The sequence below is a fragment of the Halichoerus grypus genome, chromosome 2, assembly GCF_964656455.1.
Source record: "Halichoerus grypus chromosome 2, mHalGry1.hap1.1, whole genome shotgun sequence".
In the NCBI taxonomy this organism is placed as follows: Eukaryota; Metazoa; Chordata; class Mammalia; order Carnivora; family Phocidae; genus Halichoerus; species Halichoerus grypus.
This window is the reverse complement of record NC_135713.1, coordinates 50,487,767-50,513,602: the sequence shown is the minus strand read 5'-3', so window position 1 is coordinate 50,513,602 and position 25,836 is coordinate 50,487,767. Positions and strand designations below refer to the sequence as shown.

General features: G+C 40.1%; 1 protein-coding gene across 1 annotated transcript in view; it reads left to right on the top strand.

The window, feature by feature from the left end:
* The window catches only part of ATP10B (ATPase phospholipid transporting 10B (putative)), a 263,147-nt gene that overhangs the window by 50,433 nt on the left and 186,878 nt on the right, over window positions 1-25,836 (top strand). Inside the window, exon 2 of the mRNA XM_078066512.1 lies at window positions 16,969-17,032. The gene's annotated coding sequence lies outside the window, so the exon portion shown is untranslated. The remainder of the gene's footprint in view (window positions 1-16,968; window positions 17,033-25,836) is intronic.

The following is a 25,836-nucleotide window of genomic DNA, read 5'->3' as shown; positions in this document are numbered from 1 at the left end:
CTGAGTTCAAGAGCTGAAACTGAAATCCAGAAGTGGACTCTGATTAACTGGTGAACTTGGGGTATATATTGCCAGGGGTCAGGGTAGGTGGTTGGGCTCTTCCTAGGCATTGATTTGCCTTAGAACTTCTGCCTTCCTCGCTTGGGTTCCTGTGTGGGGTGGGGGTTCAGGAAAGCAGAATGGTTTGTTCATGCAGCACTCATTCAACACATATTTACTGAGCACCGCTGTGTTCATGACTGTGCTCAAAATGTGAGATGGGGAGCAAAGCATATTCATTTCATTCCCTCGTGGACTTTATCATCTAATGGGGAAGCCAGACCCGAGGCAGAAATGCCAAAACTAATGCTTAATTGCCATTAGTAATAAGAGCTACAAAGGAAAAGATCAGGCATCCCCCTGACTCTCAGCCTGGCTGCAGTCAGAGACTGAGGGGAAGGGGTGCTATAAGCAGAGGCCAATGGAGCTGTCAATATGAAGGGACTTATGATACATGAGCAAAAGCAGAGAAATGCAAGATCAACAGGACAAAGGGAAGGGGCAGGTTGCAGAGGGGCAGTGTCTGCATTTCTATTGGGAAAGAAGCACCATTTTAATTCCCAGTGAGGTTTGTGGCTTTGGAAGTTCCCTGGGCAAGGAATCCATGCTCACAAGGACCCCAGAATCTGGGGTGCTGGGTAAATACATCACCAGTAGATTCCTGGGCTGCAGAAATCAAGAAGGAGGTCAGAGTTGCACCAGTTCATGTGAAACTCTGGGCTGTAACTCTAGGATATTCTGTGGTGTGACCAAAATTTTATGGCATGAAAGTGGAACTGAGTCAGCAAACTCTGCATTACAGACCTATTTAATAAGAGGCAAAAGAAAGTTCCAGGTTTTGAAGGCCCTACAAGGGCTCTAGATGACAGAGAAGTTTCAGAGCTTTTTAGAAGAGGCAGGTCTTTACCTGCGCTTTGAAATATGAATGTTTTAAATTTGTTTCCTAAGTTGATGTCATCTACCCAAAATGATAATTAGGAAATACTTCTTGCTCAGTATGAGCAAATACTGATAATCAAAGGGAAATGGCCTATCTCTGCTGAATTCAGTGGAGGAAGGAAAGAAAGCAATTGTATTAGGAGCCAAATCAAATACATGAATAAAGACCGCTAAGCAAGATCCAAGATCCTTCTCTGGCAGGAATATACTGCCTATAACTTCATACTTTGTACAAAGCCCTGTAGTAAGAACTCTACATCACAGTGCTACCATTGGCAAATGGTGACAGATCAAATCCCAGATCTACCATATTTTTGCTGTGTGATAGAGGACAAGTCTCTTAACCTCTCTACTTTTCAGTTTTCTCATCTGTAAAATAGGAATGATAATATCTATGTATGGAAGCATGGCTGGATGCATAGCAAATGCTATACAATTGTTACTATTATTATCATTATAATTTTTGTTATCAACCTTATTATTATAGGCCAGACTATGTTACAGGACTTCATTTAATCCTTATAAAACAGACATTTTTATTATATTTATTTCTAAGATGAGAAAACAGATCTAGAAAGATAAAGCAATGAGAAAACTGAGATCTAGAAAGATTAAGCAACTAAGTCACTCACCTGCTAAATTGCAGAGCCAGGATTTTAACCCTGGGTGTTAGACTCCAAGTTCATTCTTTTGACCAATACCCTACAATGATAGGATTATAAGAAATAAGGTATATGAAGTGCCAATGAAGATTTTTGACACTGAATAAATGACAACAGCTGTTGACATTTTCATCATTATCAATGACATACAATTTCCTTCTTAAATGAGATAATGACTATACAACATTTGGTTTGATAACTGACACATTGTTAGTGCTCAAATTCAAAAGTCCTTATTACAGTTGGCAAGGAATGAGGTTTAAATTTCTAATCAGAAAATTTTGCATCCTGAATAGATGAGAATTATAGGTGAACTCATCACTTAAAAGGAAGAAGGAAAATTATCTCCTTCTAGACTGAGAAACTAAGAACTCCAAATTTTATCAAGTTGCATAAAGCTGTGTACTCCAGAACTTTCTGGGGCTTCTTCCCCATTTGGCCATTCTTCCCCTCAAGTTATGTGTTTTTCCAGAAACATTAGACAGCTATCGCTCATGAATGGTTTAATTCAAGCTGTAATTGGGCACCTGAATCTAGTCATCCATTGATTTTTAGGCACATACTGAAAGTTGCGTTCAGAATTAGAAAAAAAACACTTCATCCCTTAAATAAGCACTTTTTATAGCAATGTCAGCAAAGCAAACATCAGCATTAATTAACAGTGACTTTGGTGGGGCACTTGGGTGGCTCAGTTGGTTGAGCGTCTGCCTTCTGCTCAGGTCATGATCCCGGGGTCCTGGGATCGAGTCCCACATCGGGTTACCTGCTCAGCGGGTTACCTGCTCAGCGGGGAGCCTGCTTCTCCCTCTCCCTCTGTCTGCTGCTCCCCCTGCTTGTGTTATCTCTCTCTCCCTCTCTCTCTCGCTCACTTGCTTGATTGCTCTGTCAAATAAAATCTTTAAAAAAAAAAAAAAAAACAGTGACTTTGGAATGTGTAATGTTTTCCATTAGATCTGAAGGGGGCTAGAGGAAGGAGGATAAAGGACAACACAAGTCATCACTACGTGTCTGGGGAAAAAAGCAGCTAAATTCAAAATGCAGAAGTATAATCCTGTTTGTTCAAAAATAGAAGGGAAGTGATTAGAAACCTCAAGTTGGTAATGGTGGAGATGGTTAAACCAGATGACCAATCTCCCAGAGTGACACATTGTACCCATCAGTGGGCAGCTATGTTGCTGAGGGCATAGTAAAGGGTATAAGTCTCTCAGTCTTAAGGAGAGACAGGGTGTTCTGAGCATGAAGACTGTTTTCATTCACTTGATATACCTTTTTAAAGTCTGAAAAAAATCAGTTCTTGTTGCTATTAACACCTTTTCATGGATCTCCATTTCTCTGATAATGAAACTGTCTTTTGCTTGCCCCCTGTATCAGTTTCTTAGGGCGGCTCTAACAAATTACTACATTTGGAGACTTTAAACAACAGAAATGTATTCTCTCACTGTTCTGGAGGCTTGTAGTCTAAAACCAAGATGTGCGAAGGGCCATGCTCTCTCTGAATGTTCTTGGGGAGAATCCTTACTTGCTTCTTCCCCAGCTTCTGGTGAAGCCCAGCAATCCTTGGCATAGCGGACCTTGTAGATGTAACATTGCAATCTCTGCCTCTGTCTTCACACAACAGCATGAACTCACCTTAATCAGCTACAACTACGAAGACTTATTTCCAAATAAGATTACATTCTGAAGTTCTAACTGGACCTGAATTATAGGGAGACACTGTTCAGCCCTGTACGTCTCCCTTTTGACTCCCCAGCCTCACCAGCTAAGCTCTAGTCACAGTGGTCTCCCCTCAGTTCTTTGGATCTGTCAAACTCTTTCCCACCTTTGCCCTTTTGAACTTCCAAGTCCTCGCTGCCTGAATACTACCCAGGCTACCATCTCTTGGCCTTGCTGGCTCCTTCTCACCCTTCATGTCTTGGTTAAAATGTCACCACCTCAAAGAGACCTCCTTGCCCATCCTATCTAAGCTTCTCTATTGAATTATTGCTTCCCAGTCTTCACACTTATTTCTTTTCTAGTACTTAGCACTATGTCGATGCTTTTCTTGTTTGTATGTGGATTTTCTTAGTTTTCTCACTAAAATGTAAGTTTGTCCACCAGGAGTTCCACACTGGTTTGTTCCCCCATAATTTTTCCCCCAGCACCAATTAAGTCCCATGTCAATAATCAAATGTACTAAATGAATAGTTGTTTATTTAAAAAAAAAAAAAAAAAAACATGTTAGTATCTATTATATACAAGGCCAGGGTTAGGCACGTGGGGGACATGAAGTATATGAAATATAATTCCTGTCTTCAAAGATACTAGGCTGGAGGTGAGATCAGAGGTAAACACAAATAATTGTAAAATATGATGTGTTAAGTTCAAGCAGAGAGGGACTGAAAAAGTGCTGCAGGAAGAACTCAGAGCAAACAGTCTGGCAAAGCTGGCTGTCTCAGGGGCGTGGAGGGACACAGGTGGGAGGAGACTTGGAAAGTTGCTTTCAGAGCAAAAGGGAGCTGGTATTCATGCAAAAAATGAAAGTAATTCAGGGTGCACACAACCATGGGTAACCTCCAGGGCATTAGGCACATCTGTGGGCCAGACCCAGTGGAGCCAGGTGGAGTAGGTGTCTGAACCCAGCTGCTATGGCAGGCAAAATATTCAAGAGGAAGATGCAGCAGATGGTGCCTTTCTCAGCCAGGGGTTCTGGTGCCCTGTTCCTGGGCCTCTAGAGGCTTGGGAGCCATATGTGCTTAATGAGTTTTGAAGCATACCAGAGACTCAGGAAGAGCTTTTGCTCCCTACCCTTGGGTGCCCCTAGCAGTTGGTTAGGTTCTGCCCCTCTCTTTCCCCTCTAGCTCCCACCCTAAGAGGATTGTGTAAGCTTCAGGTTAAACTAAATCCTGATGCTCCTGGAGCAAATGGCACTCAACCTTTTACTCCAAGAGACGGCTGGCTCAGAAGAGCGCCTTTTCTGCCTTTATTCCTTCTGGACTCCCTTCTGGTCCTCCAGGTATGCTGGGGGTGATACCTGGGTAAAGTGTTCACTCTCAAGATTCCCACTTGCTGTAAGGGTCTATAGTCAACAATATGTCAGAGGAGAAGGGAATCACTTATCAGGCAGTAAATATAAAATGTAATTTTCTCTGCAATTTGCTGGTTAGAATCCAATATCCTTCTGGAGGAAGGAGATCTTTGGGAAGGGCACGTGCAAATGTGAAACAAGGCAATACTAGTCAGGAACCCTAAGGATGTGACAGTGGGCTTTGTCACGAATACATTTGTGAAAGAATTCATTTAGGAAGTACTGTTTTTGGAGACTGAAAGAGATAATACATTAAAAATGCTTAGCACCAAGGTTGCCACATGGCAAACAACCAGTGACTGTTAGTTACCGTTACTACTACTATTGTTACTATTAATGTTTAATATTTTCACATTGCTAGTTAAAGTGGAAATCTCCATAGCACCCAGAACAAGATTGGGCCCTTCTTAACCAGTTGCTGCTATGTTGGCTGAAAGGGCTTGGTGTGAGGATGAAAAGAGGAGATTCCACATGGCTGAAGGTGGCTGGAGGAGAAAGGCCACAGAGAAAGGAGCAAGAGAAAAAAGGGGAAAATAGTAGCTGCCATGGAAAGTGGAATACGAACATTGAGTATTTAAGAAGGCTTTGTAGCATGATAAGGATAAGACTGTCCTTCATAGCTCTCCTTATTAGACTATATACATTGATTGATAGATAAAAGTGTACTAGACTATATACATTGATTTCTAGAGTGGGCCTGGTAGAGTTACCAGGTACGGTGACATTAAAGACTGGCCTCAATGTAGGCTCTGGGCTAACGAGGCTGAGTGACCCTCCGTCATACCTATAGTACAAATGAATATTGTATCAGTTTCTTATGGCTGCCGTAACAAATTACCACCAATTTAGTAACTTAAAACAACAGAAATTTATTCCTTAACAGTTCTGAAGGCCAGAAGTCCAAAATCCAGCTTCCTCTGGGGGCTTAAGGGGGGAGAATTTGTTATTTCCTTCTTCCAGCTCCTCATTGCTGTTGACATTCCTTGACTTGTGGCCTCATCACTCCAGTCTCTATCTCTGTGGTCACATTGCTTCTCCTCTTTCTACAAATCTCCCTCTGTACAATAAATACTAAACAGATTCAAGGCTTCTCTCTCCAACAGTCTTCAGTGGTTTTACCCAAAGATAAGAATAATATGGGTATTTTCTATAATATTCAGAAGATATTTTTGTCTGGGTAACTGGAAAATTTTAAGGAAGTTGTTTTTGTTTTTGTTTGCTATTGAGGTAATCTGAGACTCAACTCAAGGAATCTTTTTCTAATCAGGATTTTAAAAGATAGTTTATAAGAAGATAAATGAAATGGCCAATGTACCATGCATGTCAGTGTTGAAATGGAAAGGGGAATGATTTCTATATAACATGGCCTCCATCCTTATAATCACCAAAAAACATTCATCTGTTCATACAGTTATTTGTTTATTCCTTCAACAAATTGAAGACCTACCCTATGCCAGGCAGTGTGTTTGGCTAGGGAGATAATAATGAACAACTTTGTGTAATATGCTATAATATGGAGAAGACAGGCAACAACAATAATAATAAAACATGAGAGTGCTTTTTTGAATTTTGAACACTTCTATGAATAAGACGAAGTGCTGTGGGAGAGTCTATTACTGATTATTCTACTTTAGGTAGAGGAATTAGACAAGGTCTCTGAAATTAAGGTGAAATGCCCTAAAGGGGCCAGTGGGCTTGTTATATTCTTAGAACAGTTAGAAGGCCAGTGTGTCTAGAATTTAGAGATGGTAAGGTGAGTGGAATGAGATTGTAGATGTGGACTGATGCTACTTTTCATCTTGCAATCCAGAGGGAAAAAATACAAACAAAACTCAAAGTACAATGAATTGAAGTCTTAGAAGTATGTGTGTTGGGGGAGGAGAGACTGCATTTTTTAAATCTCTCAGTGGAGAAAACATTATAGGAGAGCAAGAGTAAAGCAAGAACCTATTAGGAGTCTATAGTACTGATCTAAGCAGCAGATGGTGGAGGTTTGGACTTTTGTAGTGCTTGTGCATATGGAAATGAGAGGACAGATCTGAGACATCATTAGGAGGTCGATCCTATAAGACTTGGTTAATGTACTAAGTGCTGGAAATGATAAAAGATAAGTCAGGAGCAAACGGATGGATGGTGGTGCCATTTACAGAGATGATGGAGAATAAGGAAGGAACAGAATGCTGGGGAGGACAAGTAGAGCCAGATTATGAAGAGTTAATTGTAGTGCCATGTAAAGTTGGAAAAGCCTATGAAACAGTCAAAGTGGAGATGTCAAATCAGAAATTGAATACATGAGTTTAGAGCTCAAGGCCATGGTCTAAACTGGAGACATAATTTATGAATCATCGGCCTATAGATGGTATTTAAGAAAGCCATGAGAGGGACACCTGGGTGGCTCAGTGGGTTAAGCAGCCGCCTTCGGCTCAGGTCATGATCCCAGTGTCCTGGGATGGAGCCCTGCATAGGACTCCCTGCTCAGCTCAGCGAGGGGCCTACTTCTCCCTCTCCCCTCCCCCTGATTGTGCTTTCTCTCTCTCTCAAATCAATAAAAATCTTCAAGAAAAAGAAAGCCATGAGAATAGACAAAGTCATCTAAGGAGAGAAGGATCAGGTACTCTTTCAGGAAATGGATTGATATCTCATTCTGCCCTGATTTAAGCCTGAGTTCTTTTTTTTTTTTTAAGATTTATTTGAGAGAGAGAGAGTGCACATGAGTGGGGGAGGGACAGAGAAAGAGGAAGGGAGAGAATCTCAAGCAGACTCCCTACTGAACATGAAGCCCAACACAGGGCTTGATCCCTGGACTCTGAGATCATGATCTGAGGAGAAATCAAGACGCTTAGCTGACTGAGCCACTCAGGCACCCCTTAAGCCTGAGTTCTGATCAGTTTTGTACTTTATCCTTTTCTAGCTTATAGATAAATTGCTCTCTTTGCTCTGAGACCTCTAGACCCTCAAAGTTCACATGACTAAAACATAGCAGTACCTACAAATGACTTTGCATACAGAAATCAGAAAATGTCTAAGGACAGCCAGTGGATGAAGAGCTTGGTCATGACTTGTGGTGCAATCCTTCACAAGAATGGAGTTTAACTGGCCACTTGGGGTTCAGATGGCTGTCACCATCATTTCTCCTCCTCCAAAACATTGCATGGATCACATAGATGCAATTTGTACTTGGTGAAATGTAATTACATTAAGTAAACAGATTTCTCTCCTGTGGACAAACTCATGTTTACTATGTAACTGCCTCCTGTTTTCTCAGTGGAGAGAGCCTGACACAGAACTATCTGCTACCTCTAACTCAATTAGATGTGTTAGGTATGGTCAAAATGTGGCTATACAAAATTCAACTCACAGGACACCTCCTTTAACAACATTTGGTGAGAATAAATAGATTAAGTACTACTTAAGGTAGTTTCTGCCTTTTCCTATTTATATTCCTGGCTCCTAACTTATGTTAGTGCCTGCCTCAGTATAAGTCAGTCTAAATGGCTGGTGAGTTAACCCTTCATCTCTGACCTCTCCTTCCACCATTTTCTCTTTGACTCTTTATACCCTGCCTTCTTTCAAATTCTCAAACACACCAAACTCATTCTGACCTCAGGGCCTTTGCACTTGCAGTTCCCTCTGCCTGGAGTGCTCTTTCCCCATATTTTCATATGGCTGGCTTCTTTTAGTATCAGATTTCAGTTCAAATGTCATCTTCCCTTAGAGGCCTTCTCTGACCACCTGGACTAGAGGAGGCTCTGTTTATATCTATCCCTACTTTAATATCCATGGCCTGAATTATCTCCTCAAGTTCCTTGTTCATTTATTTGTTTTTTACTTTGTTATCATATCCCTCCCACTCAAACAGAAGCTCCTTGAGGATTAGGTCCTCATCTGTCTCATCCTCCTGTATCCCCAGGCTTAGAAGACACTCACTCAATAAAAATTGGTTTAACAAATACAGGTAACATTATAACTTTTGATTATATGTCAACTGCTCTGCTTAAAGCTTTACACTTACCTCAGTATATCCTCAACAAAAACCCTTATGATGGGGTGGTTATTATTTTCTCAACATCATATAGCTGACTACCAAGAAAGCCAGAAATGAACGCCAAGCCTGCCTGGTATCTAAGCACTTTTTCTTTACTACCACTATGCTCTGCCATACTTTGAGGATGGATGAAATTTATGACAGAATAAGAGAGTGGGAATTTTTTCAATCTTGAACTCCTTTCCACCTAGCTGAAGACACAGTCAGTATGGTGCCATTCATTCATTCATCCATCCATCCACCCATTCATTCATTCAAGAAATATGTCTTGAGCATCTGTTCTGCTCAACACTGTAGAGTGATAGGGACTCCCAGACAAAGGGGCTAAAAAGTAGTGTTCATCTCTTTTTTCATTTACCATTTCAATAAATAAGTAGCAAGTACCTACTATGAGCCAGGCATTGTTTTAGTATCTGCTCCAACTAGTGTGTGTCCTTCGAAATTGCTGTGACTACCTGTCCCTCAATGCCTGCCTCCTCTTCTCCCCACCACCTCACCTCCTTGGTTCCACTTCTCTATTGCAAAAAGGTTTATTCCATGTGGCAAAAGAACTGCCACAGTTGGCTCCAAGATTACATCATCCCAGCCCAGTAATAATAAATCAAAGAGCCTCTGTAGCTTCCTTTTTCCTAAATTACAAATCCTAGAAAAGACTTTTTCAGCTCAGGTTTGGGTCATGTTACTTCCCTTGAACCAGTCATTGTAGCCAGAGGAATACAGTACTCAGAAAAGGCATACCTGGATCACCTGACTCCCTCGTAGTCAGCAACCCCATCAGAATCACACAGTGGGAGCACCAAGTAATCAGTTGCCCAGAGAAAGGAATTAATGTAGGACAGATGAAACAGTAGACATTTACTATCTTGATTCGTCTGCTACCCATCAGATGCTTAGGAGCAGGGATATTGTCTCTTTCATTCACCACTGTTTTCCCCATGCTGAAGACAGTTTCTAGGACATAACTCCTGAGAAACTGCCTATTGTATTGATAGGATGAATTAAAAGAAAGACATTTTATTATCTGGGGAAAAAAACATGATTTGCATTATAACATACTTCACAGTGGATTACTAAATGCTACTGTTATACAACACTATTGCTGAGGACTATTGATCTAGGGAGTAGGAATACTAATACTTCTTCTGCATAACCTACCAGGCTTTCTTCATGATTAAATGCTATTAGATTGTGAAAGGGCTTTGAAAAGTATTAAACAAAATACAAACACAAGACATTTCATTGTTAATAGCCAGCTAGGAAATGAATGATAAGCAGAATTGTCTAAATAGGCTCTTAAAGAAGTATGGTAAAGAAAATGGAATTTTATAAAGAAAGTTTTGAATGGCAAGAAATGTAGTAAAAGACAATTTTCTAAAATGAAGAGTTTGAGAAGAATAAATCAGCAATGAATCTTGGTGCAAAACATTATTTAGGAAGCCTGGACATACTTCTGATTAAAAGATATTTTCAAGAGTGACTCCAGCAGAAATAATAAAATGCTAGGCATGAACCTATTCACTTAACTGTCGTAGCTAACCAAAATAAGTGAGCCTGAGCTCTCTCTCACCAGGAGCCCTCGGCTACTTTCAAGGTAGGGCATTATGCACTTGAATTGTATGTTTAGTATTTTAGATCTCATCATTTAAGCCTAGGTGCCTCCCTCCTAGAAAATGACAAGTGGAAAGGAAGCCAGACGTCTGTCCATAGGCCAAGAGACCAATTCCTATCAATCACATGAGTGAGTTAAGGCACAGATAAAATGCTGTCAGGGAGACCAAGCCCAACAGCTTAGAGGAGCAAACCTGTATATCCCTCACAGTCCAAAAGTGGGGGAGTGGTCTAGGGCAGGTAGGCAGCTCCACAAGGGCATTCTGAGTCACAGGTTGGCCAGTTAGCTCTGCCATCCTCAACACGTGGCTTCCAAGGAAACTCCTATACTGTTTTCCAGCCAACTGGAAGGAGCCTAAGAAGAAAAGTCCTGAAAAGTAGATTTATCTTTATGGAGATGAGTGATAATTTTCAAATAATAGTCCTATTCATATTCCATTGGCCCTAACTTAGTCACATGATCACACATAACCCCAAGGGAGACGGCACTGAAATAGCCAGTTGGACAGCCATGTATATGAATAGCACTTAGGGTAAGGGAGGGGGGTTATTTCTAGGAAAAGGGGACTATGGATACAAACTAGGAGTTTCTGCTATGTCGTGCATATACTGAGTTTATGCCATGTTTGAGACTTTCTATGTATACTATGTATAAGACAATGGCCTGCATTCCAGAAGGCAAAGATGCTATCACATGTAGCAATAACTGTCACATAAGGTGAAGTGTGACAAGGAACAAATATAAACCTAGTGTTATGAAAGCTTAAGGAAGGAGGGGATTATTTCCCTCTGAGTGAACTTGAGGAAAAATTCTTGGAGGGGGTAAGATTTGAAATGGGCCCTTAAGATTGAATAGAACTACAAATTGGAGTTAGGAAAAAGGGCAGAGAAAGTCAATTATCATATGGTTTCACTTATTTGTGGAACATGAGGAATAGCAAAGAGGACATTAGGAAAATGAAGGGAAAAATCAAGGGGGGGATTGGAGGGGGAGACAAACCATGAGAAACTATGGACTCTGAGAAACAAACTGAGGGTTTTAGAGGGGAGGGGGGTGGGCGATGGGTTAGCCTGGTGATGGGTATTAAGGAGGGCACGTATTGCATGGAGCACTGGGTGTTATATGCAAACAATGAATCATGGAACACTACATCAAAAACTAATGATGTAATGTATGGTGACTAACATAATAAAAAAAAGGAAAAAGGGCTGGGAAGAGGGAGAGCTGGGCCTTTAGTCAGTATGGAGGAAAGAGCATCCCAGCCAGAGTCATTTTCATACCTATAACCTTTTGGGAACCATCCAGCAAAACCCCCAAAAAAGAATTATCGAGCAGGGAGCCCGGTGCGGGGCTCGATCTCAAGACCCTAGGATCATGACCTAAGCCAAAGGCAGATGCTTAACCAATTGAGCCACCCAGGCGCCCCTACCTCCAGATTTCCTTAAAGCAAAAACAAACAAAAAAATGTTTAAGCAACTGCTATTTGGAGTTTTATATTGCATTCAATCATACTAAGTCCTCACTAGAACAAGCAGCTTGCAAACCCCAGCTGACGCTATATCAAACTTAACAATGGATGGGGGCTAAATAAAAGTCAGCACATTAGTGCCCTGTTGCTACCATACACATTACCACAAACTTGGAGATTTAAAGCAATACAATTTTATTTATCTTACAGTTTTATAAGTCAGAAGTCCAACTGGGTCTCACTAAGCTGAAATCAAGGAGTCAACAAGGTGTGTTCCTTTCAGGAGGTTCTTGGTGGAAAATCCATCTCCTTTCTCATTCAGTTTGTTGGCTGAATTTACTTCCCTCCCCTCCCAGTTATAGGACTGAGGGCCCCCATTTTTTTTTTTTTTTTGCTAGTTTTTAGCTAAAGACTATTTCCAGCTTCTAGATCCTACCCACATTCCTTGGCTCATGGTCCCCTTCCTCCATCTTCAAACTCACAACAGTGCAACAGTCTCTCTCACATTTCAAATCTCTCCAACTCTTCCAACACTGCATATCTCTGCTTGCTTCTTCCACGTTTATAAACCCATGTGATTACATCAGGCCCACCGAGATGATCCAGGATAATCTCTCTCTCTTAAGGTCTGTAACCTTAATTTCAAAATTTCTTTTGCTATGTAATGTAACAAATTGACAAATTCCAGTTATTAGAGCGTGGACATCTTTGTGGGTCATTATTCTGTCAGCCATAGTTAGAGAATATGAAGTTCTCTCTGTATACCCCCCTTCTTCTGTCAATTTAAGATCTTGTTTCAGCTGTCCCCCTCATTTACAGGTATAATAACCCAAGGGTCCACCTGTATTGGATACCTGGGGTCCTTGGTAGCCTCGGCAGTCAGGAATCCTACCCTCCTCTTATTCTCAGGAATAATGCAGTATCTTTGCCTGATCTCCAAAAAAAATTGGGACAGTATATCAACTAATAAGATGGGCTAGGTTTCAGGCCAAATTTGGTGAACACTGGGAGTTTTTTCACGGAGGTATGGACTAATACTAGTGTTTGTCTCTAACTTTCCTTAAGACCTGAAGCTGAAAGAGCCTGAGAAACTCTGAAAAATTACTTAGGTCTGCTGAGTGGGTTGCAGAGAGCAAGTTCCTTATAGATTCTTTCAGGTTGGATTTGAGGATAAGATTGGAAATTGGGTGTATTATACCCAAGGCAGTAATTTCAGAGAGAAGAGAAAGGAGAGAACAAATGTCCCTCCAAGAAAATGAAGAAATGGAGTACTATCTAAATTATCTAAGTGGAGCTGGGGAAGTCACCTAATTGATAGTGCTCTCCTTAAAAACCCATTATGCCTTGATTTTTTTATTTTCTTCCTCCTGTACTTTGAGGGAGAGAGACACTTCATTGTGAGGTCAATGGAATGTTAGCTCCAAGAGAACAAGGACATCGTCTGTCCTTTTTTCTTTACTCCCCAGCTCTCAGGGTCCTGTTTTGCCCAGAGTAGTAACAAGCATACATTTGCATGAATAAATGAATGAATGTGATATTAATTACTTGGTGGCCATCCAAGTCTTTTTTCCCACTAGGCAGTGTAGCCTCATGGTTAATAGTTAGGCTATAAAGTCACTTGGATCCAGGTCCCACCTCTGCCATTTATCCTGCCAGTGTATTCCCTGGGAACTTACCTGAGTCTGTTTCCTGTCTGTAGCATATAACCAATAATTACTACTTGGCTTTATGTGGTTTCATTGAGATAATAGATAAATAGTGCTTAGTAAAGTTCCCAATAGTCAATGAGTGTTAGCTCTTAATGTTAGTCTAAACTAACATTAACATTTTGCTAATGCCAAAGTGGTCTCCCCTTGATCATCAAGCTTAATTTCCAGTCTTCTTCCTGCCTTTGCTTGTGTCAATTATCCTGTCCCTTTAGCATTTTATGCACACATATGAGTATATGTATACACACGTGTACATATGCAAATATCACAGGGGTCAAAACCAATTTAAATGTTATCTTCCCCATGAAACCAACTGTTACCAGAAGTCATCTCTTCACTTTAGAATTCTTGGATACTGATTAAGTCACTTTTGCAGTTATCACATACCAATGCCTAGCACAGTGTCTGGCATATAATAAAGGAACCTAACACATTTTGAACAGATGGATGGATGGATGGGTGAATGGATGGATGGAAACTTATGTTCTCTGGCAGCTCCACAAGAGTTTGTTTATTTTTATACCCACCCTGGTTACACAGTGCCTGACCCACAGTAAGGTAAATCTTGATTGGATGGGAATAAAAGGGAAGAAAAATCAGAAAAAGGGAAAATCAAACCAATGCCCACCTGGATCCATTCTCCTTTTAGGGCATCCTGTTGAAAGGAGTTATTGAGGAGAGAAGCAGGGAGTTGACAGCCACTCTCTGGACTCTCTCCCAGGGCCTTTTTAGAACAGGAAAGTTAATTATGGAACCAGATTAACAGTTTCTTTTTTGATACAGTCAAAGTAAAACCAGCAGGATGCAATTTAGCTCTTCCCCACTTTCCAAATAGCAGCAAATTTTCATACAAAACAAAGAGACACTTGAATTGCAAATTACTTAGAGAATCAGCTAGCAACCCCAACGGAAGAATATTTCTGCTACTTTCAAAACCAAGCTGTTGCCTTTTCAGGTTTAACCATGTAGTGGGACCTTCACAAAAGCCTGGGCGTCTTGCTGTTTCAACTCTGGGCCAAGTGGGGAGGAGGAGTGATTCACTGAGGCTTACTGAAATGGCACAGTGAGGTCTTTTGCTCAGAATATTTTTCTCTTTTCCACATTGTCTCTAACTCTCAGATCACTGGTTTCCACCCACAGAATTGGGACTAATGATGTGTTCTCAAAGGTCATCTCATCTAAGGGTGGCAAGAGCAAATGCCTACAAGGGCAGGCAGGGATGTAAATAAATGAAGCAAGTGGTCAGGGTATGTGTATTTGTCCATTAGGATGTGAGTGAGGACTGGGATGAACCCATCTAATCACCACTGTCATGGAAGAATGCTAGCCCACTGTCAAGGGTTGCTAGATAGTTCTGACACATCTGTTATCTGGATTCTTAGTTGAAATACTCTTCTTTTTTAGCTGTTGGCAAAAGAGAAAAAATACCATCTATTGGATCTATTGGCTGCATACAGTTTGTAAGCCACCGGTTTACAACTTCTAATCTTGCTCAACTTCCTCTCTTGATAGATGGAAAAATTGAGGTAGGGAGAAAGAAATCATTTATGAAAGTTCACCAAGTGACAGTCTTCTGACTTCTCATCTTATGCCTAGTGGATTATACCACATGGCCTCCCTCAAGTCCCTCTCTCCTGCAGGACACAGGGCAGCTATATTTTTACAAGAGCATTTAGAAAACTTGTCTTTCTGATTCAAATAAATAAGTCCTCTATTTTTTACAGAGGATTTGGAGGATGCAGCAAGGATAAGGAAATAATAAAATGAAATCTCACATAATGTGATTTTATTTCTGGAGGGACTGGAGCCGGAGGTGGGAGCCTGGCTAGAAATAGGCTGCTTCCAGACAAGGCCACTGGAGGGCAAGGTGGCATCTCATTTGGGTTAGCCCCTAATAGGTCAAAGGAAAATTAGGACATGGGTTGAAAATGTGTATGCTCACAGTGGCCAGGCAAGTGGCAGAAATGAGTAAAAGGAGGCCAGATGGGAAATAGGGTGAAGGAAGAAAATACATCTAAAGGACTCAGATACCACTCAGATTTGGCCCATGTCACCTTGTGGCAATGCACACAGTTGACAGTCCTTTTGATTTTTTTCAAGCAAAGCTTGAAACCTAAGTTTTTATGTAAAGTTTCTCAGTGTTTAAATGTAGTTCAAAAAAAGTGAGTCAAGCAAAACATACAGAGGAGTGGGATTTGGGTTGCAGGCTTCCACTTTTTGATCCCTGCTTAGTGACTCACTGCAGGTAGACGAGTCACTGCACAGGTCAGTCTGCTGGGCAGAGAGTTTGCCGTCAGTCTAGTCACAGACCAGCAGACAAGGCTGGCATGAGGGTGACAGAGGAAGCAGAGATGATCCAAAGACTTAGTGCAGAAGTCCCCTGGGGGAGAGTGGGCTTCAACCAGAGCCAGCCTGTAGCCTGGACAGATCCTTGGGGGAAAAGATTTGCACAAATCCAAAATACCTACTGTGACCTTCTATAATGTGTGTGTGTGTACATGCATATGCGTGTGTGAGTATATGTAACAATCTTTACTTTGCTAAAATAATATAGATTATCTCCCTTGGTAGCCCTGTGGAAGATTCATCCATTTTCTCAAAAGCAGAAATGTTAAAGTCAGTAAAGATAGCAATGAGTGTGTCAATTCTTCCCATTTTACTGTAATGAATCACTGAATGAGTAGAGTGCAGCAATGGAAGGAGCCCTTGAATTAGAGGTCTTGTACCTCCCCACCTTAACATTTCTCTGAGCCTCCATTTCATACTTTGTAAAGTGAGAATTATAATACCTGACCCACCTTCCTGTATTACTGAAGATTCTTGATTGGGAGGAACAGAAAACCCAATGAGCTTAATCAAAAGCATGCATGTATTGGTTCACACAACTGGAAAGTTCAAGCATTTAAATCATAGCTGGATCCAGGTGCCCAAATAATATCAGGGCTTGGTATCCCTCACTCAAAACTGCAGTCTTCATTTTCCTTGTTGGAGCTGGAAGCTCCAGCTGTGCTTTCTCACCATTCTAAGTACAGTCAAAAGAGATCTCTGCCCCTACATTTTCCATGTGAGTTTCAGGACTGACTTTCCTTGGCCTGTATTGGGTCCTATGCTCATTCCTGAACCAATCAATGTGGCAAAGGAGATGAAATGCACTGAGTGGCTGGGCCAGTACACATTTCATGGAGCAAGTAGGCATTTAGCTGGAGTCTATGGGAACATTCCAGAGGGTAGCAGATAAAGTAGTAGACTTGATTCCCTGATAGGAATAAACTGTTCTTATTGAAACAACTTCCTGGGAAAATGTCCAGATCTGTGGAGTCTGTTTAAAGCTGGAGACATGCACCTGGAGAGAAGAAGGCAAAATACTTGATTACTGCCTGATGCCAAAATGAGATTGTATATTTTGTATATATTTTCTCTCTATGTCTTGCAGGCTTGCCTTGATAGAAGGAGTGGAACTGGTGACACCTGTTTCAGAGAAAACAACAGTGTGAATAGTGAGTAGTTTTCCTATTATTCTTTGGATCTAGAATATGGACTGCTGTCTGGTGCCAAGATGAGCCTTATTAAACTACCGTTCCTTCCTCCAGTTCATTTAAGCAAACATCAATTGGCTTCATTGTTAAATCAGATGCTAAGTATGTGACTTAAATTTCTCTCCCTGCCACACACACACAAACACACACACACACACCAGAGCAATGTAGGAACTGTCAAGGTGCAGAACTATTAAGGTGTGTTCGTGGCTGCAAGTAACAAAATACAGACTCAAGATGGCTTAAATAATAAAAGAAAAAGTAAAGAAAAGCTAAGAAAAAAGTTATTAGTGCTCAGAACAAGAAGTCCTAAAGTAGGACAGGTCCATAGTTGGTTTATTGAGTAGCTCAAAAATGTCACCACAGTCTGGATTCTAACCTCTTCAGTGGGCTGTCTCTTTCATTTATTTCTTTTTATCAGCCTTTCCAGAAATCCCCCAGCAGGCTTTCACTCACATTCATTGGTCAGAAGCATGTCACACACCCTTGTTTAAATCAATCCCTTGCAAGCTGATGGGACCACTTTGATTGACTTAGACCAATCATGAGTCCTATCCTGGGGCTAGGGATCGTATCCACATCCCCTGAAGCACATAATCACATAGAAGAGAGTGAATATCTGAACAAAATTGAAGTCTTGTTTAAAAGGAGAAAGGAAGGAGGAATGGCTATTATAAAGGCAATCAACGCTATCTGCTATAAGGCAAAACTATGCAAATCTTAGTGATATTTCCTCCAAGATGAATGTTTGTACAGGTACCTAAGTTCCAAGGTGTCATATACTCCATCACTGGAGAAAAAGCAGGGACCTAGCCTTGGCTAACCTCCCCCAAAGTCATTGATAAATTGAAGAAATATTAGAAATACCTTTGACTCTGGATATAAAACCCAAGGCATTATAATACCATATGCAGGCTGTTTCTTCAATTTGCATAATTATATACTCCTCCTCAAAAACTAAGCATTGCTGCCAACTTAAAAAAACAAACTACAAAGCAGTATTAAATATGCATTGCTAATTTGACTTTTAATTTTGTCTGGGATCTTCACAAAGACATTCACAACTCTATAGATACTGAGGCTTAATAAGACCTTCCACCTGTCTGAAAAAAAAATCAACAGGAAAAGAAAGGCTAAAACCAAAATTTTTTAGCTAAAGAATTTAATTTGATGTTTGAAAATTACCAGTAAGAGATCATGCTATTTAAATGACTCTAAAATTCACTATTCTGTGTGCTAACATCATTCAGTTGTAGGTGATTGCTTTGTGCAGCCAAAAAAAAAAGGTAACATTTCCTTAGATGTCTCCATTCTGTTTTGAGTCACCTATGAGCTATGTGTGTTCTTACATTTGAACATTTATAGGAAGTGATTGAAGAGATGCAGAAAGACTTTCTTGCCCCCCAACCTATTAGTGATCTACCTAAAATATCCACACAAATCCCTGACTTAGGCTTTGAAGGTCTCAGTTATAATAAAAATATGTTACCTGGCCAAGGTGTACTATTTTTAGACACTTCAGTTTGAGTTCATCAGTTAGCCCCAGCGATGACTGAGACACAGGATACAGATGTGGTATGCATCCAGAGAAGTCCTCCTGGAGCTGTATTACAAACCACATATACCAGCATAACTCAGAAATACTATGGGTTCAGTTGAGACCACCACAATAAAGCAAATATCACAATAAAGCAAATCAAATGAGTGTTTTGGTTTCCTGGTGCATATAAAATGTTTAGGAGCACCTGGGTGTCTCAGTCGTTAAGCATTTGCCTTTGGCTCAGGTCGTGCCCCACATCGGGCTCCCTGCTCCGCAGGAAGCCTGCTTCTCCCTCTCCCACTCCCCTTGCTTGTGTTCCCTCTCTCTCCCTCTCCCACTCCCCCTGCTTGTGTTCCTTCTCTCTCTGTGTCTCTGTCAAATAAATAAAATCTTTAAAAAATAAGTTATGTTTACACAAAACTAGTCTATTAAATGTGCAATATCACTATGTCAGAAAGAACAGTGTACATACCTAATTTAAAATACTTTATTACTAAAATGTGCTAGCCATCACTGAGCTTTCAAAGAGTCATACTCTTTTTGCTGGTGTAAGGTCTTGCTTTGATGCTGATGGCTGCTGATTGATCAGGGTGGTGGTTGCTGATGGTTGGAGGGGCTGTGGCAATTTCTTAAAATCAGGCAACAATAAAGTTTGCCTCTTTAACCCTTCTTTTCAGTTTCCCTGTAGCATGTGTTTCTGTTTGATAGCATTTTACCCACAGTAGAACTTCTTTCAAATTTGGAATTAATCCTCTCAAACCCTGCCACTGCTTTATCAATGAAGTTTATGTAAATATTCTAAATCATTTGTTGTCATTTCAACAATCTTCATAGCATCTTCAGCAGGAATAGATTCCATCTTAAGAAAACACTTTCTTTGCTCATCCCTAAAAGCAACTACTCATACGTTTGTTTTATCATGAGATGGCAGCAATTCAGTCCCATCTTCAGGCTCCATTTCTCATTCTAGTTCTCTCATTATTTCCATCCCATCTGCAGTTACTTCCTCCACCGAAGTCTTGAGCCACCCCCCTCCCAGAGTCATCCATGAGGGTTGGAATCAACTTCTTCCAAACTCCTGTTCATGTTGGTATTTTGACCTCTTCTAATGTATCATGAATGTTCTTAATGACATCTAGAATGATGAATCCATGCCAGAGGTTTTCAATTTACTTTGCCTAGATTATCAGCAGAATCACTATTTAGGGCAGCTACAGACTAATGAAATGCATTTCTAAAATAATAAGACTTGAAAGTAAGAATTACTTGGACTGTAGAATGGATATTGTGTTAGCAGGCATGCAAACAACATTAATCTCATACATCTCCATCGGAACTCTTGGGTGCACTGTCAATGAGCAGTTATATTTTGAAAAGAATATTTTTTTCTGAGTAGTAGGTCTCAACAGTGGCTTTAAAATACTCAGTAAACCATGTTGTAAACAGAAGTGCTGTCATCCAGGCCTTGTTGTTCCATTTATAGAGCACAGGCAAAATAGATCTAGCATAATTCTTATGAAGTCTAGAAGTCTAGGATTAAGAAGTCTAAGATGGTAAATGAGAATTGGCTTCAACTTAAAAGTTACCAGCTGCATTAGTCTCTAAACAGAAGAGTCAGACTATCCTTTGAGGCTTTAAAGGCAGGCATTGACTTCTCTCTGGCTATGAAAGTTCTAAATGGCATTTTCTTCCAACAGGAGCCTGTTTTGTGTACCTTGAAAATCTGTTTTTTTAGTGCAGCCATCTGCATTAATTATACTAGCTAGATCATCTAGGTAACTTGCTGCAGCTTCCACATCAGCACTTGCTGCTTCACCTTGACTTTTATGTTATGGAGAGAACTTCTTTCCTTAAACCTCATGAACAACCTCTACTATCTTCAGACTTCTTCTGCAGCTTCTTCACCTCCCTTAGCCTTCACAGAATTGAAGAGAGTTAGGGCCTTGCTCTGGATTAGGCTTTGACTGAAGGGAATGTTGTGGCTGGTTTGATCTTCTATCCAGACCACTAACACTTTCTCCATATCATCAATAAGGCTATTTCACCTTCTTATCATTTACATATTCACTGGAGTAGCACTTTTAATTTCTTTCAAGAACTTTTTCTTTGCATTTACAACTTGGCTAACTAGTACAGGAGGCCTAGCTTTTTACTTGCCTTTCTCAGCTTTTGACTTGCCTTTCTCACTGAGCTCAATCAGTTTTAGCTTTAGATTTAAAATGAGAGAAATGTGACTCCTCCCTTCACTTGAACATTTAGAGGCCACTGTGGGGCGGGTTATTAATGGGACTAATTTCAATATTGTTGTGTCTCAGGGAACAGGAAGGCCTGAGGCAAGGGAGAGAGATGGAGGAACAGCCAGTCAGTGGATCGGTCAGAACACACACAACATTTATTGACTGGCATCTTATAGGGGTGTGGTTTGGGGCAACCTGAAATAATTACAATAGTAACAACAAGGATTACTGATCACATATCACCATAACAAATACAATAATAATGAAAAAGTGTGAAGTATTTCTAGAGTTACCAAATTTGACACATACACATGAAGTGAGCCAATGTTGTTGGAAAAATGGTGCCAACAGACTTGCTCATAAACCCAGGGTAGTCACAAAATTTTAATTGGTAAAAAACACAATTTTAGCAAAACACAATAAAATGAAATGTAGTAAAATGAGGTATGCCTATATAAATGTATGTATATGTATCTATATATAAAATAAGGATAAAGATTATGTATAAATACAACACACGTATGTACAATGTTACGTAAGTGAATTCCTTTTAATACAAGCTATTCTATAACTTGCTTTTTAAACTCATCAATACATTACAAACATCTTTCCATTGCAGTGTATGTGTACATATGTACACATCATTTTTTTTTTTACCACTGATTAATATTACATCTCAGGAATGAATGGTAATTTATTTACTCAATCCTCTACTCCAGGATATCCATCTTTGCAAGTTTATATTGTTACTGTTTTAAATTACACCAAACCTTCGTGTACACTGGGATCTTTCTCCACATATACGGGTTATCTTTTTAGTCAAGTTCCTAGAAGGGTGATCGCTGGGTTAGTGAAAAGTCAACTAGCTGTGTTAAATGGAGAGTCATAAAGGGCTAGAATCTTGACCCTGGACATGGGCTCATATCAGATCATGGGCCCTTTGGGGCTTCTGGGTATGCCAGTGAAGCCTTGAGCTCCTACAGAAGGGAGAGGTGAAATGACAGGAGGAAGAAAATGGGGACAAAGTGTATGAACTGTTAACTTTTTTAATGCCACATTTTTATCCTTTGCTCTCATGGAACAATAAGGGAACTATTGTTATTACAAGCAATCATACTTATTTTTGTGTTTACTTGAGTAATGTCTGTCAATCCTTTTTCTAGACTATAAAGTCCCCAAATCAGGTCTGGTTTTCTGATGTTGTCCACTACTATGTGCTGAATGCTTGACATATTTATTACTGTAGATGTGTTTTTGGGAGGTGAAAGAGTGCATTGATTACATAGAAAATATTTCATGATGGAAGGGATTTGGAAGGAAGTTCCTAAAGAGTGAAGTGTAGGGGCGCCTAGGTGGGTCAGCCGTTAAGTGTCTGCCTTCGGCTCAGGTCATGATCCCAGGGTCCTGGGATCGAGCCCCACATCAGGCTCCCTGCTCGGTGGGAAGCCTGCTTCTCCCTCTCCCACTCCCCCTGCTTCTGTTCCTGCTCTTGCTAACTCTCTCTCTGTCAAATAAATAAATAAAATCTTCAAAAAAAAAAAAAAAGAGTGAAGTGTAGGACTATATCCTCTTCCCAATCTTCTACCCAATGCCCAGTATGACTTTTGTTTATGATACTCTCTATCCCATAACAGTGGAAATAGAATGCCTTACAACTCCAGATATATCTACTATCTTAGGGCAAAAGATGATTCTGTCTCAGGAAGTAGTGTATAAAAGCAGGTTGTTATAAATGAGCCATCCCTGTCAGTCAAGATTTATCTTTAATGTAATTCACTCAACCACTGACCTTAGGGTCAACCTATTTTTATGACCAGCATTTGATTTATTTCTCCCTTATACTTCCCTTTCTAAACAAGGTGAGGTTCTTTGAGATTATGAAAGTAAAGGAAGAAATGGACTTAGAGATGTGACTTTATACTAAATTCTAGCCATTGCAAAATGGTGGGGTTCTAAAATATTGTGCCAGTTTGACTCTCCAAAACACACTGGAAAGATGAGATTTTTTTTTCTTTCCATAAATGATACTTACTTGCCTTTTCTCTTTCCAAAAATGTTTCCCATCACATCATTCAGGATTTTATCTAAGCTTCTTGAATTCTTGTCATCCTTCCCAGAGCAGTGAGGTAGTTTTCATGCTTCCTAAGTCACTTAAATGTTGGTCTGCTGTTCTGTGCCCAGCCAAAGAGCAAGCTAAACAGAGACACCCTACACTAATCACCAAATGATGACTCCATTGACTCCTGGGCTGAGAGTAGTATTGACCTTAGAAATCCTTCAACTAACGCTGAGGAAGAAGAGAGATTGCTATTTGGCTTTTCAAAATGAAGTCTGCAGAAAAACAGCATTAGCATCCTCTGGTAGCTTCTTAACATGAAGAATCCCAAACCCCACCTCAGACATAGTAAGTCATAATATACATTTATCAAGACCCTTGGGTATTTGGTTATGCATCTTTTAGATCTAAAGGACAATCTCTTGGGGCCATTCTCCCTGATATCTTCCTATTTCCAAAATATCTCCCTGCTTTAAACAAAATGAACACATATAAAGTACAGAATTACCAAAAGTGCATTATTCAATATCTTACACCATTATCAGGTTAGGTTAAAAAAAAAAAAAAAGAAAGAAAAGAAAAGAAAAAAATATATATATAGCAGGGAGATATTTTGGATATATATATCCAAAAAATATATATATATCTCATACCAATTTAAAGACCATTTTCTCTATTTAAAAATAACTACTTAAGGGTGCCTGGGTGGCTCAGTCGGTTAAGCATCTGCCTTCGGCTAAGTCATGATCTCTGGGACCTGGGATCAAGTCCTGAATTGGGCTCCCTGCTCAGTAGGTAGTCTGCTTCTCTGTCTTTCTCCCTCTCCCCACTGCTCATTCTCTCTCTCAAATAAATAAATAAAATCTTCTTTTTTTAAAATACTTACTTAGTCCTGAAAGCATTTCGTTATTTTCAAAGCAATTCCCCCCACCCATTCTTTCATTTGTTCAAAATGGTAGTCCTACAATAAGATCAAATCATGGTTAAAAATGAGGAGTAAGATAAAGTGATTTTTGGTGCTCCCAGCCTCTCCTTCTGAGCTTATTTCCTCTGAATCTCTTAAGAATTCCAATACTCACTCACTCTCTCTCACCGCAAGCAAAATCTACTCTTGGGACAGCACACAATGCCAGCCACTTATTATTTTATATGTTTTCACAGATTTGTTCTAATAATTTGTAGTCATATCTCTCATGACGAAAGAAAGTCTTGGTCTCCCATTTAAAGGAATATTACACATGAGGAAGAGTGAAAATATAAGAAATATTGAACTCTAGATTAGAGTTGGCAAGTAAGTTTCATATGAGCAATTGAGATCTTCCTGGAGCTCTGTGTTAAAAAGGATTCTGAGGCTGCATCTGAGTTCACCAAAGGGGGGAGGTGGGGATTGTGATTAATCAATCCTTATGTATGAAATAAAGATGGAGCCATACATCAGCCATATAATGTGTCATACTAACAATGACTAAATCTTTATCTGCCATGCATGTCAAGCTACTTGTATGCTGTCTTAGTTATCTATTGCTGAATAACAAATCACCCCAAAATTTAGTGACTTAAAGGAATGATATTTATCATTGCATAGTTTCTGAGCATCAGGACTCTTTGAGCAGCTCTCCTGGGTTCTCTGTCTCAGGGTTTCCCATAAGGGAACAATCAAGGTATCAGCTGAGGGTGCAATCTCATTCAAAGGCCCAGCTGGGGAAAGATTCACTTTCAAGATCACTCATGTGGTTATTGGTAGCATTGAGTTCCTTGAGGGTTGCCGCACTCAGGGTCTCAGCTTCTCACTGGCCATTGTCGAGAGACAGCCCTCACTTCCTTGCCAGATTGCTCTCACCATAGGGCAAGCATGCAAGATGAGTGAGAGAGAATGTTAGCAAGAGGGAAGTCACCTACTTATAGATATGCTATCCCATCACCTTCGCCTGTTGTACTCATTAGATGTAAGTTACTATGTCCACTCAAGGGGAGGGTGTGAATACTAGGAGGTGGGAATCACTGGGAGCCTTTTTACAAGCAGCCTGCCATACATGTCTTATCTCATTTAATCTCCACCTGGCCCCTTAAGATATGTGCTGTTATAATCCCATTTTTACAAGTGAGGAAGTAGGAATAGAGAGGCAGTCATTTATTCAAGATGATATAGCTAATAGGGGACAGAGCTGGAGTTTTGATTCGGGTCCACTTGACTTTAAAGCTGATGTGATTGTTGCAATGCCTTTTTCCATCTCGAGAATTACTCTACAGAGTGGTCCTCAAAATGTTTTGACCATGAGCCCCTATCAGCAAAAACTCAGAATATACCCTTACTATATGCATATGTATTTATAAAGTACATCTTAATCTGTAATTAAATATGAGTTAAGCTTACTTGTAATAGTGATTGTGGATAGAAGTTCTTTTATCCACACCACAGTGGATTATTTTACCCTCCCCTGGGGTCACTCCCTCATTAGAGATTACCAAACTAATGGCTATGGCATCTTATGATCCACGACTTCCTAGTGGATAGTCAAGTGGGCTGGTTGGAGATACAGTTGGAAGTTTCTGCTGTCCAACCACTTAAAAAAGGGAGAAACTGAATGTCAGTCACCGCCTCACCCCATGATAAATGTTAGGAGAAATGTTGAATGAATAGGAGTTTAACAATTCCTTTCTCTTACTTGGTTTCATCAAGTCACATAAGGAAGGATTGCAAAATTAGAGTAGCCTCCCCCAGCTCTAAGCTGTGGGACTTCACTGTGGGACAAAAAAAAAAAAAAAAGACCCTTAAATCTTCCTCCTGATCAGGCTTGAGGGGTGGAAAAAAGTACAGATGTAGTTTCCAACTGAGGCTCTCTACTTTATTAGGAACTATTTATTATTGTCTAAAAATTATATATGTGTATATTTTAAATAGGTAATTCATTCACATAATAAAAACATGCTT